At 38.8% G+C, this 19,285-nt stretch overlaps 2 protein-coding genes across 11 annotated transcripts in view; one reads left to right on the top strand and one right to left on the bottom strand.

Moving 5' to 3' along the window:
- Positions 1-19,285, top strand: part of F13A1 (coagulation factor XIII A chain) — a 564,207-nt gene that overhangs the window by 339,236 nt on the left and 205,686 nt on the right. The gene's annotated exons all lie outside the window — the stretch shown is intronic.
- FARS2 (phenylalanyl-tRNA synthetase 2, mitochondrial) overlaps positions 1-19,285 on the bottom strand; it is a 201,949-nt gene that overhangs the window by 32,453 nt on the left and 150,211 nt on the right. The gene's annotated exons all lie outside the window — the stretch shown is intronic.

Raw genomic sequence — 19,285 nt, 5'->3', positions numbered from 1 at the left:
ATGTTGTTCTGGTATAATCAGTACTTTTTTTGTAAAAGAAAAAGGTGACGGAACTCACACATGTCATACAACCTGCCTTGCCTACCCTACAAGGTTCCATCCAAAAAAGGTGCTGGAACTCCGTTCTGAGCGTTCTATGACAAAAAAACCCCTGGGTATAATTCTTAGAATCTACCCACATGGCCAATAGTGAAGGAAGCTGCAAGTTTAAATTCAACATTTGAAAATCAACGATATCTTCACTTCTGAATAAAAGTCCTTACTGAGTATGTTAGATTGATGGTGTTCATGATAATATGTAGCCTGGGTTATACGAAACAAAAACAAACAAACTGAAAAACGAAAGTAGCCTTCGAGAATGAATTATTTTAGCTCTGTTTCAGGGCAGCCTTTTCAGCAACTACAGAGGATAAATGAATCCCTGAAGCACTGCAAAACTTCTGCAGTAAAAATGTAAATGGATTGTGTCCCCTATTAATATCTCACTAAACAGCCACACTTTAGAAGCAATCATTTATTTGTTGCTCACAACATAAAAGCTAAATGATATTTTCATCATGAATCATTTGGTTGCTCTAAGATTAGTGCAGAAAGGGAGCTGGACTAACTCAATGTTCTGCTAAGAGAGAATAAAATATTTAGACCATCTTGTAAGCAGGTTTTCAGATGTCACTCTTTCCTACCCATCCACTCCAGAAACAATTTACAAAATAGTTGATCTTCTGCCTGTGTGACGCGGTAGACTTCCAGTATTAATCTAACGCAGACATGTCAAACACAAGGCCCGGGGGCCAGATCCGGCCCGTGAAGTGGTTTCATGTGGCCCGCGAAGCCATCCTGGAAACAGTGAGGGAACGGCCCCCACTGCCTTGGCCCTGGCCCAGAGACCCTCCTCCTGCCAGAGACCCTCAGATCTGTCCCACTCCTGCCCAGGCCCCCATAGGCACCCTTGATGCCAACGATGTAGAGCTGGCCACGCCCACCCAGTAGGCCATACGCACTCTAGCCACACTCACCCAGTAGGCCACACCCACCCTGGCCATACCTACCCGGCCCCTTGAGGGCAACCGAAATGCTGATGCGGCCCTCAATGAAATTGAGTTTGACACCCGTGATCTAACGGGACATAAAGAGGATTGCTTTCTTTTTTTTTTGATGACAGTCTTTTCAAAGACATATGTACAAACAACGAAAAATTGTCCTAGAAATTCAAATTATGCCTTATTGATTAAGGGCCAGGGTTCACTGAGTCAGCAAACAGGGAGAACAAGAGGAATTTGACAGGAGAGTTCAACTGAGAAGAGGGAGAAGGCAGAAGAACCAACGAGGGTTGCTGATGATGACTGTTTTGGATTGTCAAATTGTGTGCAAAGGAAGCATTGTTTACTGCTGACCTAACTGAGGAAGGTTCAGGGGACACGTAAAGAAAATAATTCTCCAGAAAGTAAACTCACTGAGTGAGCAAAGAAGGAAATCCACAGCAGCAAGCAGGAAAGTCCAAGAGAAAGCACATGGAGATGAGACAATTATTTTTATGACCTGCACAGGACGCAGCATGATTGTTTTCCTCCCTAAAGATAGCAGGAACTACAGATAGACCTCAACATGCAACCATTCATTCAGCAACTGTTACGATGGCATTGAAAAAAACAATTTACAACCAGTCCTCACACTGACAATCACTGCAGCATGCCCACAGTTGTGTGATCAAAATTTGGGCCGTTGACAAAACAGCATGTATTTACAACGGTTGCATATCTTGGGAGTCACGTGATTGCTATTTCCAACCTTCCCAGTCATTTGGGAAGCCGGATTCACTTAACAACTGTAACAAAAAAAGGTCATAAAATTGAGTGTGCCTCATTTAATAACCTCTTTGCTTAGCAATGGAAATTCTGATCCCAATTTTTACCTAGGTTGAGGACAACCTGTATGTATGTTACAAGCTTAAGTTCATGAAAATTATGAGATGAGAAGAATGAACTTGAAACAAAACTGTCCCCACCCCCAACTTATTAATAACATAGAGAATTCTTAAATAGGGCAAAATAAGCATCTCCAGAGAGACAACAAGAAGTTTCCCGGAAGATACATGAAAGCCAGGGAGAAGGGATCAAAAGATGAAGGAATGTGAGGGATGAAAAGATGAAGCCCAAACTTGTCCAGAATAGCTTTAAATTCTGTGGTTGCAGAATAGATTCTTGGGTTCACTGTTGATGATGCTACTGGACTCCTGATGACAAACAGTTCCCAAAATCCTTGGGGAACCAAGGAAGAGGATTCTATAGGCTCTGCAAAGGAAGGATTCCTGCCTCTCCTCTAAAGAGCAGGAACCCTTAGATGTTGGTGATTGGAGAGTCTATTCTGAAGGACCAATCTGATGACAAGATAATCTGTAAAGGGAAATATGCTGCTTTCTTCAGCATATGTGAGAGAGATGTGAGAGAAACACTCAAATCTTTCTTTAAACTCAGGTACAAACATCCCTTTCTGTTGATCAATAAAAGAGTACATGATCCAGCTAGACAGAAAGTGAGCGTGAAGTGCTGGGGCAAAAAGGCAAAAGATCTGGGGGCATAGGTATCTTCCTGCTCATGGAAATGGCTCTGGAAGACAAATAGGAATATTCTACTGGTTCCCAACAACTGCAGTGGGGAAATTTATATTATCTGATAAAGGTGTAAGGTTAGAAGATGAGGGACTCTTGGAAAGAGAAGGGCTGCACCGCAGCAAAACTGCAAAGGATATGTTTGCAAGATACAAACTGGGTCCGAGGGGGTGGGGTCTGAAATGAAGTTGGGAAGGGGGGAAGGAGAAGAGAGCCCAGTGCAATACCAATTATTGGAAGCAGTTCGCAGGATGCTAGGCATCCAATATAATTATCAGGAAGTTGACTGCAATTGGATATCAGGAAAAAAAATCCTAATGGTCAGAGCAGTTCAAATGTCTAAATGGCTGAATAAAGAGATGGTGGGTGCTATTTCACTGGCTGTAGTAGTGGACTGTCAGGTGGAAGGAACCAAGAATAACATGTGGATTGACTCAAAATAATTTCTTTATTACAGCTTGTCCGTAGTCTGGAATCTTGCCAGACTAAAGCACAATCTGCATAACTATTCGATGTACCCTGTGAAAGTTTAGGAAGGGTCCATCTCTGGGTCTCTTCCTGCATACCCAGGATTCCAGATTGATTTGCCTCTTCGCTTCTTGGGAACGCCCCCTGTTCACATTCCACCACATCAGAGGGCTTTGATATTCAATAGAACGGCATCTGATGAAATCAAATCAAGACAAATAAAACCTAACCAAAGACACGGTAGACAAGAGTAGACTTAGCAAGTAAAAACCAGGCCAGGCAAATAAAATCAAGATCTTTCAAAGTTCCAATTGAACTTCGTTAGCTGTTGCTCTTTCCTAATAGGACACACACATAGTAAGATCTTGTCTCAGCAGCTAAAGACAGTTGAAGCCCTAGGTAGACTGATGACTTTTAGTATGCTTAGATCTGCCAACTGAAGAAGCTGATCAAACTAGTAAAGGATTTTTGCAGAGGGAACAAGAATCTTTCCCCACCCCACCCCCCAGTGATAAGACAGCACTTCTCTTACTTCATCATCGCATCAGTTCTGCAATAGACTTGCATGTTAGGTTGAAAAACTAAGTTCCCTAGTAAGCTCTCAGGATTCTTGACGAAGATGGTGGCAGAATAGTTTGGTGGTACAATAGTGCCAGGAATAAAATGCCAAACAAGAAGACTGAATTTCATCCTCCCTATTCTGTGCAGTACATACGATAGAAACATCCATATGCCGAATAGAAAGACACTATTTTAATATTAAGTTTGTTCAATTATTTTTGTGGCTAATTTAATAGATACAGAATGCTATTTTCTGAGGTTAAAAAAATAGTAATAAATCCAGAGAAGAAGCACTGTAGATTAAAAAGGACATGATTCAAACTAAAAGTCTCTTTTCTCCTTTCTTCCTTATACATTGAAGGGAAAGTTTATTTCACCACCCTTACATAACCAATTCTTGTGTCCTTGATATCATAATAACTTAGAAATGTTATTGCATTGTCTTTGATGGCAAATTTTCTATGCCATTTCAGAACAGAATGATGGGAACTGAAAGACTGAATTAGACTACTAATTTTTAAAATTTATTTCTGTGTGGATAAAAAACTGGCATCCCATTACATGCATGCTAAGAGATCTTTACTAATCCAAATATCCAGGTGTTTACTGGGAGTCAAGCCTTAAAAATAAAACACGCATTATGCTAAAAACAAATTGCAGGAACAACTTAGTAATTTTAGTTTCATGGTAAAATACAACTGACCTAATACAATCAATGTACATTTAATTTCCCTTAATGTGGGAGATTCATATATGTGTAGCTTCTATTCATGTTAACAGATGTGCTTAATTTTGACAGGAGCAGAGCAAATCTTAAATATGATAGTAAGCACATAATAACCATGTGAAGTTCCATATGGCAACTTATTTAAATCACGCTACAGCTAATATATGCCTATAAGCATGCCAGAATCATATCTAGTCCCTTTGCATCCATTAGTTCAGGGCTTTTCAACCTTTCATCCATTGTACTACTTTTAGGATATGGCAATATCCGAGTACCACCAGTCGCCTAGCAAGGTGTCAAAAACTTGATGACCAAAAAAAAAAAAAGGGAAAAAGTGATGAAGTACAGGTAGTCCTCGACTTACAACAGTTCACTTAGTGACTGTTTGAAGTTACAATGGCACTGAAAAAAGTGCCCCCAAGCCACAGCCGAGCAAGACACCTGCCTGCCTGCCCGGCAGTGCTCTTCCTCTTGTCCGAGGTTTTCATTGTCGTGAGCATTTCTGTTGAGGATTGGCAATGGGGGTGGGGTGGGGGTGCGTGTTTGTTTTTTATTCCCCCCCCATCTGCTGGGTGGTTGCAGCAGGTTTTGGCCACTTCACATGACCCTGGGACACTGTGACCATCATAAATATGAATCAGTTGACAAGCATCTGAATGTAAATCACAAGATCCTGGAGATGCTGCAACGTTCCAGCTGATCGGCGCTTCTTCTGGGCTCAGCAGAAGCGCCGGGATCAGCGTCGAGCTCAAGCTGGAGCCTGGTGCTGATCCTGGTGCTTTCACTGAGCCCTGACAGCCCTGCAGCTCCAGCCATCTCTCGCTCAGGCTTGTGTGGTGCTGCCATTCCCCTCCCCTGCTACCACTTTTCTAGGATGGTCGCGTACCACCTGCCAGGTGCCAATGTACCACAGGTGGTACCCGTACCACTGGTTGAAAAGCCTTGCTGCTTTTCACGCTGCTGAAGGCTAGTCCATTTCCTGAATCAATTTACTTTGAATAGCTGGTTCTCAAGACATTGTTCAACAAAAGGAACAATAATTTGTGATCATATAGTCCAAATCTGTAGAGAAAGGAGAGGACATGTACAAATGAGATCTGCTTCCCCTTTCCCTTGCATTCCCACCTCTGTTCTCATCCCATATTATGCAAGGGTTTGTGAAGGAAAATTTTCAATATATCCACAGCTGGGGAATGCACAATCATGGCTGTCAAATGTATTTTGAATCTTCCTTCAGATCCTTCTACTCAACAGTAGAAAGCTGCACACAGCCAAGACAATAGCCTCAAATTCTGAAAATATTCTTGGAATTGTAAGCAGCTACTGGAAGCCCTCCTGAGATTCTTTAGAAAAGTGTCTTGACACGTGCCTATCCCCATTTGACTTGACAATTCCTTTGCTATTTATATTTCTAACATGAACCTTTAGAAGACCTCCTAAGTACTCGGGAGGATGTTCGGGAGCAAACTCATCCATTTGTGATTATTACTGGTCACATCCTCCTCGGCAATTATTTTTGAATAGGCAATGCCTTACGTAGATCTTTTGCAAAAGAACTGATAATTTATTTATGCTTGTCTATGTTAAAAAATTATAATACCACCATCTTAAACATCTTAGGCCACTGACAACAATATAAAACATTAGTAAAAATAAAAATAACCTAATGCAAAACAATGTTTGTTTTATTTTATAATAGACAAGAATATATTTTAAAATTATTTATTTTTTTAAATTTTAATTCCATTTATATCCCGCCCTTCTCCGAAGACTCAGGGCGGCTTACAAGCTTAGCAGTAGCCTTCATTCTATGTATATGCCTGTTTATTAGGGCTTTCGCCCCCTGCCAGCGGCATTATTTTTACAGCTTAATTGCCCCCAACAATCTGGGTCCTCATTTTACCTAACTCGGAAGGATGGAAGGCTGAGTTAACCTTGAGCCTGCTGGGATGCGAACCTGCACTAATTGCAGGCAGCTGGTGTTACTTAAGGAGGCATCAGCCCACTGCTCCACCAAGGCTCATCCAGTATACAGTGTCTAGAAACACTTAGCATGAAAAACAGCATGATGATACTTCAAATAAATAAATAAATAAATAAATAAATAAATAAATAAATAAATAAATAAATAAATAAATAATTTTTTTGTACTGACACATTTTGAGTATATTTGCATTCCAATGGCAAGGTCACATATTCTTCTGCCTTTGTCTTACTTTTATGCAGCACAGAAAATATACTTAACATAGCAGTTTCATACCATCAACTTCAAGTCATAAACATTGTGAAAAAGAATTAAGTTTATATTTCTGCTATCAATTCCTCACAAATGTCCACTGACAATACATGCATGGAGTACTTGTTTGGAAACATGAAGAGAAAATATTAAAAAAAACCACTATAAAGGCCAAAGAAAATCCAGAGCTTATTCTCCAATATTCAGACATTAAATACTTGATGAATCATGTTTTTTAAATGTTTTCTGGACTCGTTATCTACTACTAAAGCTCTTCTCATAACCTTTAACTAGGCAAAACTGTACATCACAGGGCAACTGCGCCAAGATAGCTCAAATGGGCTAATTTACAGGATGTATTTAAAATCCAGGAACCTGAGTCCTGACAGAATGAAATTTAGGAAAGATGTGGCTACTTCATTGCTGCTGCAGTTGTACAATCTTTATTTTCAATGTTCCATGACAATTTCCCAGCCTGTCTCGCAATACCTCGCTTCCTCCCTCACCCAGTAGCAACCACTTATCTGCCGGAAGAGAAGGGAAGGGAAAGGAAAGGGAGGAAACCCCTGGCCCATGCATCTCCAACTTGTGCCGCCCTGTGTGCCTTCCTTGAGCTGTATTGCTCCCACACCTTCTCCAACCCACACACCTATTGCAAGAATCATGCATCTTCCCTGACCTGTGCTGCCCCCCAAAAGGCCTTCCTGACCCACATGGCAGCTCTTGCACATTCCTGGGTGACTTTGCTGACTTGTACTCCTTCCATGTGCCTTCTCCAATCCCTGTGATACCTATTCAGCACCCCCTCCTACCCATCTCACACATGCTTCCCAACCCATGCTGCCACCTAACAGGGTGTCTCTGACCTGTATGGAAACTTTTGTGCACTCACAAACATTCCTAGGCTTCCCAGCCAACAACCCCCCCCACACACACACAACATCTCTGAATGGTGCAGCACCTCTGACACACCTCTAAATCCCATGCATTCTTCTTGACTCTTGCCACCCTGACACACCTTAGTTGACCTACACAGCATCTCTTACACACACCTGTGACCCCCCTCCCAAAAAAGGAAGGGAGACAAACACTGAGGGAGGAAGGAAGGAAGGAAGGAAGGAAGGAAGGAAGGAAGGAAGGAAGGAAGGAAGGTTGGTTGATGTTCCCTACCAGCTTCCCACAAGAAAACTCAATCAGGAAGCTGGCAGGAAGTCAAAGGTCGGTCCTGTTCCCCCTGCTTTTATGCCTGCATGGGGTCATTCTTATCTGCTGAAGTAAGAAAATATCTCTGAAATTGTAGAGATGGAGGTCAAGGATATGAAGGGACCGTGTGCAGCAAACTGCCTGCCTCAGTATCTTGTTTACGGCATGTCTATGAGCTCACTCCAATTAGCACCGCCAAGGACTGCCAGGAACCATCAAGATATGTGAGACCCTACCGTGGCTGGGATGTTCTTAAAGATTGACAAGGGAATACACCAATAAACAATGTTTTTGCTGTGTGCTCTTTCCTACTTGTTAAAACTATATAAAAGTAATAAACTCTGCGTAGGCAGACAGACATTTTGGACACCCTGCGATGACTGGTTTCTGAATCCCACATGAAATGATGACCCAACAGTGTCTAGTAGAACATAAACTTGGCTGCTTCATCTTCATTGAATTGAAAAGTACCAATACACGGATGTGGAGTGAAATGGCATAGATGTATAATGGGAAATGCTGCCAATTAAGTTATTAAACACTCATTCTTCAATAAGAGTCTGCCTGCATATGCATAATTAAAAGTACAGTGCAATAAATGTAGGCACATATGAATCTCAAATTCCAACACCTTTACGCAGCTGTCTGCGCTACAATTTTTGATGTGTTGATCATTAAGCTCTGCAAGGAACTGAATTTAACTTTAATTTAAAAGATATAAACTCCCCTGCTATGTGTAGGTCTAATTGTGGCTTCATATATTTTAAGTCTTTCTGAAAAAGTAGCAAAAAAAAAGCCATGATGGCAATCAGCTAAAATGATATGCAACCAACTTTAGTCACTGTCCTCTACTTTTCCTTACTTGCATGTAAAAGTATTATTAATAAATACTGCTACTGCCTCTTTCAGGATTCTATCTTCCTGCTTCTCTTGGGAAAAGCATTACCCTCAGATATCATCTGCCTGTCACATACATAAGATGTTGATGTTTTCCATTGTCATTCTCTGTAAAGGAATATCAAGCTAACTGTGAACAAGAAACGCAAGAACAGTTAGGTAAAAACCTACTTAGAAGAAAGAGGAGGTAAGAGAGACTCATGACCCTGTCTTGATTTTTACTAAAAGAGAAGGCAGACAGAAATTGTTGAAACTTCAAGAGTCTCCTACTATACTCTAACCAGAGATGGGGAACGATCGCCCCTTTATGACTTGTGGACTTTAGCACTACCCTACATCAGAGGTGGGGAACGAATGGTCCACCATTCGTTGGTGGTCCAGGAATGGCCATGCTCAGGAATTCTGGGAGCTGAAGTCCACAAGTCATAAAAGGGCCATCGTTTCCCACCCCTGCCCTACACCAATAAAGCAGAATTCCCATAGTAATTATAGTATCAGTCTCCTGACTTGGCCTACTTTGACATTCCCCTTTAAAGAAGAAAAGACAAGAGTGGCAGATGTATAACCACATATACTGGCATTTCAGTAAAGACGTCAGCAGTCACTTTGCTATCAGCTATAATAGAATCAGTTAATGACTTAGGGAAAGTGGAGAAGACTTGTTTGAGGTCCTGAAGGCTGAATTGGCTATGACTAGAAAGTTAGATTACATCCATAAGTTAGTGGCTTTCTCTTGCTGCCTTAGGGTAGCTATGTTAAATGAGTCAATGGATGTTCATGATTGGATTGTCTATCAATTTAAATTTTAACAGAAAGAAACTACGAAGAGGCCCAATTTTAGTCAGCACATTGGTTATTAACTCTCTTCCCCAACAGCTACAATATGTCTTCATGGGTAATATTGACGTAACATGTAAAATGGATTATCTACAGTTACTCGCTTATCTAAGACAGTTTTAAAAAATATTTTAAATATTGCTTTCATAATATTTTTATATTCTGAAGTTGTCATACAACTTTAATAATAACAGCATTATTGTTAATAGTGTTAGTTAAAAGAACATCATATAAAAATTTTAAGAACTAAGAAAATTGACTGTGGAATGTCATGATCTATAGACATTTTACAATGTTAATTGTCCCTGACTGTGATTTTTGAAATGTTTTATTGTCTGATTCATTATGTTTTATTACCTTCTTTTATATGTTCTTTAGTCTACTTGAAGCACAAAGGACAGGCTGAGCCAATTCAAAGTGAGCACATTTGCTAATAATGCTTGCTTTATGCATTTGCCACGATTCCATACAAATTTAACAATACAGCATCAGTGAAGTCAAGAGCCATTTCTTGGAAAAGACAATGTTTCTCTTATCTCATATCATATAAATGAAGGGTAGATTTATTTTCTATTGTCTCAGAGTACAGGATCAGAAACAATAGAATAAAACTATAAGGAAGTAGGGTACAACTAGATATCTGGAGGAACTTCCTGACCATATAAGCTTTCAGCCAATAGAATAGGCTGCCACAATGAGCCATCCTTTGCTAGAAGCCAGACTGTCATGTGTCAGAGAAATTCAAGTGGTTCATACAACAAACAGGGGACTGAGTTAGTCAACCTCTAAAGCTCCTCCCAATTCTATGATTTGATGAATTCTTTGTTTTGGTTTAGTCTTGCTTTTGATCCTCTTTTATTTAAAAGAGGCTTTTCAGAAGTTGTCATATGGATTATAAACTCCTAATTTTACCTTGTATGAATCACACAAAGGCTATATAAATGCATGTATACCCGAATTAGGCAAAAAAGAAACCTGTCAAGCTGTTTATAAGTCACAGGATCAGACCAGAGCTCACGCAATAACAATAGCAATAGCACTTAGACTTATATACTGCTTCACAGTGCTTTACAGCACTCTCTAAGCAGTTTAGAGAGTCAGCATATTGCCCCCAACACTCTGGATCCTCATTTTACCAGCCTCAGAAGGATGAAAGGCTGAGTCAACCTTGAGCCGGTCTGGATCGAACTCCTGGCAGTGGGCAGAGTCAGCCTGCAATATTGCATTCTAACCACTGAGCCACCACAACTCAAAAAATAAAAAGAAGCAGTATTTTACAAATCTTGTTTACTTCTGCCTTTATGTGTAACCGATTAGAATCTGGAATTAATGCCTGGCAGTTTTGTCAATGTAACAGAATCTGGCCTCAACTAATATGGTTCTATAAAAGGGGGAAAAATCACCGAGAAGATATTCTAAAGCATGCAAGTCATATTATCAGTTAGGGGAAAGCCATGATGAGTTATATCCTTCCTTGATACTGCAACTGCAATTTTATTTGCCAATATCCTTAATGGGGTTCAGAATGATTCAGACTCTCACTGCAGGCAACTGAGTGAAAATGGAGATTATGAATAAAGAAAACTCATATCCAAAGTAAGAGAGAAATTAACTAAGCTATGAGTTCGCTTTTATGCCACATTTAAAAGACAACACTCAATGGAGTAAGATGCAACACTGTCAGAAAAAGACGTAAGCAGTGCTTTAAGTTTTCAACAGAAAACTTCTAAAATTAATTTAGTACAGCATCAGTGATATATTCCATCAACTTCATTTTTAGATAAAGTCTATAGGTTGAAGATCTAAAACTATAGTTAACTTGGAAAAGGCATACACACACACACATACACACACACACACACACACTGGTTTGTATCACTTGTAAAGAGCTTGTACTTCAAACCTTTTCAACTTTTCGTTTTTGACTCCATTTCAGAACACAAGGAATTATTACAGATTGTCTATCAGGACATTTTCTACCTGAGAATGATGGAGAATCAATCCAAGAGAGAATAAAACTTCTCATCTAATTCCCCATGTTCTAACATGACATTCTTAATGACTTTCTATCAAGATGTCCTGAGATTTCTTTCCAACAACTATATATTCACAGCCCTTCTGTGAAAATCTTATTTGCTGTGAGCCATCCTTTGAATGTTCACTTAATTTGGAGCCCTGGCCTTTTCTTTGGCTGGAGACCGGTGATTAGTATTTAGAAAGGAAGCAGAAACTGTGCACAGATTAAGAAACTGATATATTGCCCAAATGATTGAAATGGAAATGTAATTATCATTCATTTATAAGAGAGGAAATCTGTTTCAATTCAATAATGTGGGGTTTTCAAGCACAATTGACAGACAGATAGACTAACATTCTCCTACAGAATTCTTTGGTACCAAGCATAACTCATTCCTTCTTCAGTGATGGCAAGTTGCCTAAGACCCGATGTAGCAAAGCACACCTAGATCATGATCAAAGCATCTTGCCACCTGTATGTTTCACACATGGTATGAAATTCTCATTGTAAATGCAAGGATTTAGATGCCTCCAGACATAATGACAGACACCAGAGTCACTGACCGAGTTGGATGCTTTCATCATTTGCTGATCCCCCCAAAGATATCTTTGACACTCATGTAGCCCAAAAAGTTGCACATATGATTCACTTGTCCTTAGAAAGTTCTTCCAGAAGTATGGAAGGTCATCCAAGAAATGAATTGATGGTGAGTCATAGCTTCAGCCTATTTTTGCATTAATCTCATTTTTAGCCTTTTCTGATAGCTGAGTCATGAATTATGACTGACATGAGAAAAAGAAGGTGAGATCAGGTGACAAAGGTCTCAGTCAAATTTAAAGGGCCTCAGATTCCTGGATGTTGTTTTGAGAAGGTTTTTTTTGTAACTTCTTGCAGAATTTTACACTGCAGTCTTGGAGTGTTTTTGACAGAATGCCACTCTTGGAAGATTCATTATTGCCCCAAGTCTTCTTCATTTTAAGTCTTTATTCCTCTTTGCAAAGGATTTCAGAAATGTATTTTGAGCAGGACATGTTATACTTCTAGATCTATCTGCTGTGAGGAGAACTATGTGATATGAAGTGGGGAGATTTGTGAGATTTATATACCATAAGTCAAGAATGACTTTTTATTAATAAGAAGAAGAACTCTTATCGAACTGCTTCTGGTTATTCCTTTTAGCTGAATTGATTGAATTACTTTTTGAGATTTGGTACATCACAAATTGGAGGGCTTTGTTTATAAAATAAATAAGCACCAGTCTTTGGTGCTACATCTATATTCCTCTCTCCCTATAGGCTCCGATAGCATTCAGTAGCAAAAGGATGAAAAAAATATTAGAAAATCAAAATACAGAATGAATTCCTTTTTCCATCATTGTATAACGCTAAATAATTGTGACTTTTACAAAACATGAGTGCTTTTTAATGGAACAAGTAAATGTACGCCTCAGCTGAGAAGTCCAGGCTGCTGCTGAGGCTCTACTCTGTCTTAAAACAAAATCATTTGTTATATTTGTTAATGGTATATTACATCCCCTTTGTAACTGGCTAATGTAGGTTATGGAAATGGAAGACTGAAAGAAACATATATATGACATCAGAGGTTTTCTTTACTATTTTATTCTATAAGGCAAAGTTACCTAAACTTTCTGAGCATAAGCTCCAAATTTTAAGCAATCTGCTTTAAACCCACCAAGCGACCATTCTCCGGTCCACAGTCAAACTATTAGGAATGAACTATACACATACAACTACGGTATATTAAAATAATGCATCCCAATGTTATTAAATTAATGGACAATTTGTCTCCTTGTATGCAGTATTATCTTAGGAACCACCGTCCAAGGTGGCAACTTTACACTCCCTAATGCTAGATCAGAAAATCATGTTGAAGACAAACTATACTTTCAATGTTTTCATGTACAATAAATAAATAAATAAATTGCTTGAGCCAAAATCATTGCAGCAGGAACAGGCACTTCTAGTTAAGCATGCAAGTGCAAGACCAAGTACACAGGAAGTCCCCTTTTCTGTACGTGCAGACCTTTTTTTAAAAAAAAATCTTGGAAGCTTGCTATGACAGAATCTGAGAAATTTGCCATAAAACAGACAAAGATAGAAAGAACAACCTAATTTTCCTTATTTTATAAACATGTACCGAACCTTTCTTTCAAATAGTTTGGATTCTTCTTCTTCTTTTTTTTTTTAAAATAAAATCAGTTGTTGCCCTGAGATGAGTTGAACTACAGTCTCTATAATCTCCCAAGCCAGCAGGACACTGGGTAAATAGTGTAGAACAAAACATCTGGAGAGTATCAGATGAGAAAAGCTGCCACAGAGTCTCTGAGAACTGTGGCTATTTACAAAGCACTTCACAAAAATTAGCTTAGGAATTAGTGCTGGGATTTATTGTGTGCTTTTTGCAGGCAGCAGTCCACTAAACAAAGCATTTTGAAGCAAGGGAAATGAATAGGGATTGTAAGCTCTTGTACATCCATCTAATTTGCCGGTACCTCCCTACTGGCTAATAGTATTTATATTTTTATAGTAGATAACTGGAAGGTTATTGCAACAGTTTAAAAGCATTAATGCAAATATGACCACAACTCTAGAACATTAGGACAATAAAATGCTTTGTAAATAGACATTACAGATTTTTTCCTGAAGGGATTTGAAATTAGTTGTCATTACAAGGGGAATTCTGAAAAGTTACATAAGTAGCTTTGACAGGCAAGGAATGTGTTTCTGGTCCCATTATAAACCTCTGATCTACATGTTGGAATATTTTCACTGTAATCTATACAAGGTTTCTTCTATCACCTCTTTCAATGTGAAGCACCCTTATGCAACACACAAAGAATATATATGCCAGCATCATTTGCCTTTCTGTCTAGAGATTATTCAACATAAGCTTCTACAAGAAATCCCACTGTTTGGGGGAAAATTAAGAGAGGCATCCAAGTTGCACCTTGGGACACAGGAGTGAGTCAGGAAAATCAGTGTCAGTAAAAACAAGTTTTATCATTATCTGATTAAACAATTATCTCTTGTGAACTAATGAGTACAGAACATGAAATATTAATTCATACATTAATTAATACATTAACATGAAATATTAAATATTACAGGAAATTTTTCAAGCATAATCTTCAGCATTTTAACAGACTTCTATGCGAGGCTGAATCTATTACCAGTCTTAATTGATAGGAGGAATGGTTTGGTTGGATGGTAATATTTAAAAATGTAAAACACTAAATCTTATAGTTAAAGGTTAATTAAATCTTTATAAAATACTACTGGGCATTAGCCCCAAACTGAGTGTTTGAAAGGGATAGCTTCACGTCCTAGCATTCACTTATTTAAGATTACTTATACAATAACTTTCTAGGTTCCTATATGAATAAGCAACATTCAAAATAATATCAAATGTTATTTTTAAGATTTACTACTGTGCCCATTCAGAAATCAGATGTATTAAAACAACACATCTTAATGAAACAGTCATACTCATAATTTCCATCTTCCGCTTTTAAAAAGTAATTGGTTCTAACATTTATCTATTTAATATGCATGTGCTTATAATGTATGATAAACCATCATGAATGATCATACATTCAGTTAATTTATGGTTTAATAGTGAATTAATTTTTATTAAAATAAATGATCATATGTAACTTTTACCTATCTAAATGCAATATTCCAGTTGATTAGGTACATGTCCAAGTTAATATTTAAACTATCAAGCATTAAGATACTGCAATAATATTTTCTTTAATACAATTCTTTTCGTGTTAGGTTCTCAGGGTTTTTTTCTGGGTCAGTTATAATTTATTAATTAAATATTATGTTTACATGTATGCACATATTGAAAACAGCATTAACCTATCTGATAACCTCAATAGCTGTAACTGTTAGTCATCTAAACATGGTTAGAAAGGCATTTTCAAATAGGCCAAAATAGATTAACATTTTCAAATCTTTGGGGCATTTATTGCTCATATACAAGTAATTTTACCTATGTACAGGTATATATATTGAATCACATAAGGTACACCTAGATGAAAATGCAATATAATTATGTTGCAATATGACTTAGGATAAGCCATCCCTTGGATTTATGTCTAAATCAGAAATAACTGATTCTTCAAAGTTCTTTTAATCCCCACCCTTAATTTGTTTCTTTGGTTATTTTTAACAGCAAAAGCATAAATTATCTCAGCAAAGATTTTAAGCTTGCTTTTGTCTTATTATGGGGAGGGACACTGGATGATTTGCATTATCATCCTCACCACCATCCTCACCATTAAAACAAAAATACTCTTTTATGGGATTTATCAGTTTTTGAGTTTATATAGAATTTCTTATCTCTCCTCTGCCACTCTTAGAGATCTTCTCCCCTTTAAAATTGGTGATTGACAATGCCTATTTTGCTCAATTTCCCCCCCCCATTGGTATATTTTAGGCCTTAAAAGCACTTGGACCTCTTTGGAAAGGGTGAAACAAATGTTTTAAGACAAATAAAATAAAAAGTATAAATGAAGAATCAAATAAAATAGCCTCTTTAACTCTTTGTTTGATCATCAGCTCTCCTTTATGGTCCTATCCCTTGAGCTAGCCTCCTGCTACTTACTTCCACTTGACTTGAGAAACAACAGTTGGGAAGCTGCCTAGTTACAAGAGTAAGAAAGAAGAGCAGGAAAGCTAACAAAATATAAAGTGTCTCCTCGTGGCAGTCAGTTTATTATGGCTGACTGCATACAAATGTGTAAAGACTTGTTCTACAATTTTACCGAAAGCCATTGGAAAAATATAGGTAATCCTCAACTTACGACCACAACTGAGCCCAAAATTTATGTTGCTAAGTGAGACATTTGTTAAGTGAGTTTTGCCCCATTTTATGACTTTTCTTGCCACAGTTGTTAAGTGAATTATTGCAGTTGTTTAAGTTAGTCACCTGGTTGTTAAGTGAATCTGACATGATCCTGGGACACTGCAACTGTCATAAGTGTGAAAAAGGATCATAAGGCACTTTTTTAAGTGTCGTTGTAACTTTGAACAGTCACTAAACGAATTATTGTAAATCAAGGACTACCTGTACACACATCATTCAAAAGGGTCCATAAAAGGATGTAGCTTTCCCCAAATGTACATGAATGTCTGCGACAACATTCCTATCATTGTTTCTTTCTTCCCCTAAAGCAGACATGTCAAACACAAGGCCCGGGGGCCAGATCCGGCCCGCGAAGTGGTTTCATGTGGCCTGCGAAGCCATCCTGGAAACAGTGAGGGAACGGCCCCCACTGCCTTGGCCCTGGCCCAGAGACCCTCCTTCTGCCAGAGACCCTCAGATCTCTCCCACTCCTGCCCAGGCCCTCATAGGCACCCTTGATGTGGACGATGTAGAGCTGGCCACACCCACCCAGTAGGCCATACGCACTCTAGCCACGCCCACCCAGTAGGCCACGCCCACCCTGGCCATACCCACCCGGCCCCTTGAGGGCAACCGCAATGCTGATGCGGCCCTCAATGAAATTGAGTTTGACACCCTTGCCCTAAAGGTAATTGCAGGACATAAATTCTTGGATGCAAGGATCAATGTGGGAATTATGATATTTAACAAATGTTACTATAAACAGCTAATTACTATGGAAACTGGAGTAAAACAGCACTATCACTAATCTATTTGCTTCTTCAAACATTTTCTCTCATCACAAACTTTATCACATCTCCTTTGATTAAATGCCCAATACAGTTTACACTGCGGAAAGAAATGATTTAGCTTATCCCTCTTCACTATCATTTTCTGGGCCAGCAGGTATGCCAATTTCCATTGTGGAAGTTAAAATAGACGATACAGTTGAAGAGAAACAGCCATTTTAAAATTGTCAGTATTCATGTCACACTGTTTTAAATGTGATAGGCTTCTGAAGAGTTAAAAAAAGATACACTAGAATATAGTTTCAATATCCATCTGCCCCTTGATTTATTTAGAGGATTTTTCTACAGAGTTTTAATTTAAAAATGGAAACAAAAATTTGCCAGACTGGAAATCATCATCTCAACCAAATCAAATACTAGTATGAAGAGAAGAGTATTTTTCATCTTGAATTAGAGATTACATCATTTAATTTTCAAGCTATTCTAAACTGAGAGGGAATAAAAAGCCAAGCTGGTGCCCAAAAAGCCAGCTGGTGCCCAAATCTTCATATAAATTATCAGGTAGATAAAGAAATGTTAGTAAATTAAATGATTCAAAAAGCTCCTTGTCATAGCCAAATGATACAAATTCCACGCTGATTATTTTAGTGCCTGTTGGATTCTCTTTTCACTTTCTTCTTCTTTGGAGATTTGTTTGCTTTGCAAGTAAAATGTATTCAGAATGAACATACTAATGCTGAAAAATCAATACTAAAAATCTGAACTGATTATCTTTTTGTTTATGTGATTCTAACAGAAAATTGTGTTGCTTTCTTTCTTTTCATTTTTCTCTTTCATTCAATTGTGTCCAATTCTCAGAGACTGCCTGGACAAGTTCCTATAGCTTTCTTGGCAAGGTTTTTTTCAGAAATGGTTTGCCATTGCTTCCTTCCAGTGTCTGAGAAAGCATGACTGGCCCAAGTATGGTGAGAGTAGCACTCAAGGTCTTCTGGCTTCTAGCCTGATACCTTAGCCCAGGGGTAGGCAACCTCGGCTCTTTTATGACTCGTGGACTTCAGTTGAAGTCCACGAGTCATAAAAGAGCCGAGGTTGCCTACCCCTGCCTTAGCCACTACACCAAACTAGCTCTCATTACTTTCTTACCTGGAACACAATTTTCTTTTTTCACTGCAAAACTGAAGCATAATTTATTAGTATATTTGAAAAGAACAGCTTGTTAGAAATGTGGAAGGAGAAATGAAAACTAACATAAGCTAATATTTTGAAAGCTAGGTATAAAAAAGTATTTAACAAATAACAATTGCCAGTATTCTCCACCGAGAAATATGTGAATTCAAAGTGGATATCTTTGTATTCTCAAACTAGATGCATCAAAATGTTTTACATATCATCATCTAAACAATGACAGTCAATGGCTTTTCTTTTCCCAGTATTAATATTTGGGACCTTGAAAAAGGGCCTTCTTGCTGGTGGCCCCCTTCTTTATGAAACATTATTCCCCTTGAGGAATGCTGCTGCTTTTCTGAAAGGCCCCCCCAAAACTTGGTTTTGTCAGTGGCCTGGCGACCATCGATGGAGATGGAGTTAATCAAGTGGTTAATTTGACTGGGTTATTGTTGCCACAGGAGGTAGGGTGAGTTTTTAATATGTTTTTATTATATGACCATTTTAGACCTATTAGACCTGTCAGCGGCTTTCGATACCATCGACCATGGTATCTTACTGCAGCACCTCAGGGGGTTGGGAGTGGGTGGCACTGTGTTACAGTGGTTCTCCTCCTACCTCCTGGGTTGTTTGCAGTCGGTGTTGGCAGGAGGGCAGAGGTCGGCCTCGAGGCCTCTCATTTGTGGAGTCCCTCAGGGGTCGGTCCTCTCGCCCCTCCTGTTCAACATCTACATGAAGCCGCTGGGTGAGATCATTTGTGGTTTTGGGGTGGGGTATCATCAGTACGCTGATGATAGCCAGCTTTTTATTTCCACCCCAAGTCAACCCAGTGATGCCCTTGCCGTGATGTCCCGTTGCCTGGAGGCGATGAGGGTCTGGATGGGGAGGAACAGGCTGCGACAAGACCGAG

This window comes from Vipera ursinii (assembly GCF_947247035.1).
Source record: "Vipera ursinii genome assembly, chromosome: 3".
In the NCBI taxonomy this organism is placed as follows: domain Eukaryota; kingdom Metazoa; phylum Chordata; class Lepidosauria; order Squamata; family Viperidae; genus Vipera; species Vipera ursinii.
The sequence above is the reverse complement of the archived record's forward strand: the minus strand, read 5'-3'. Positions and strand labels throughout refer to the sequence as shown.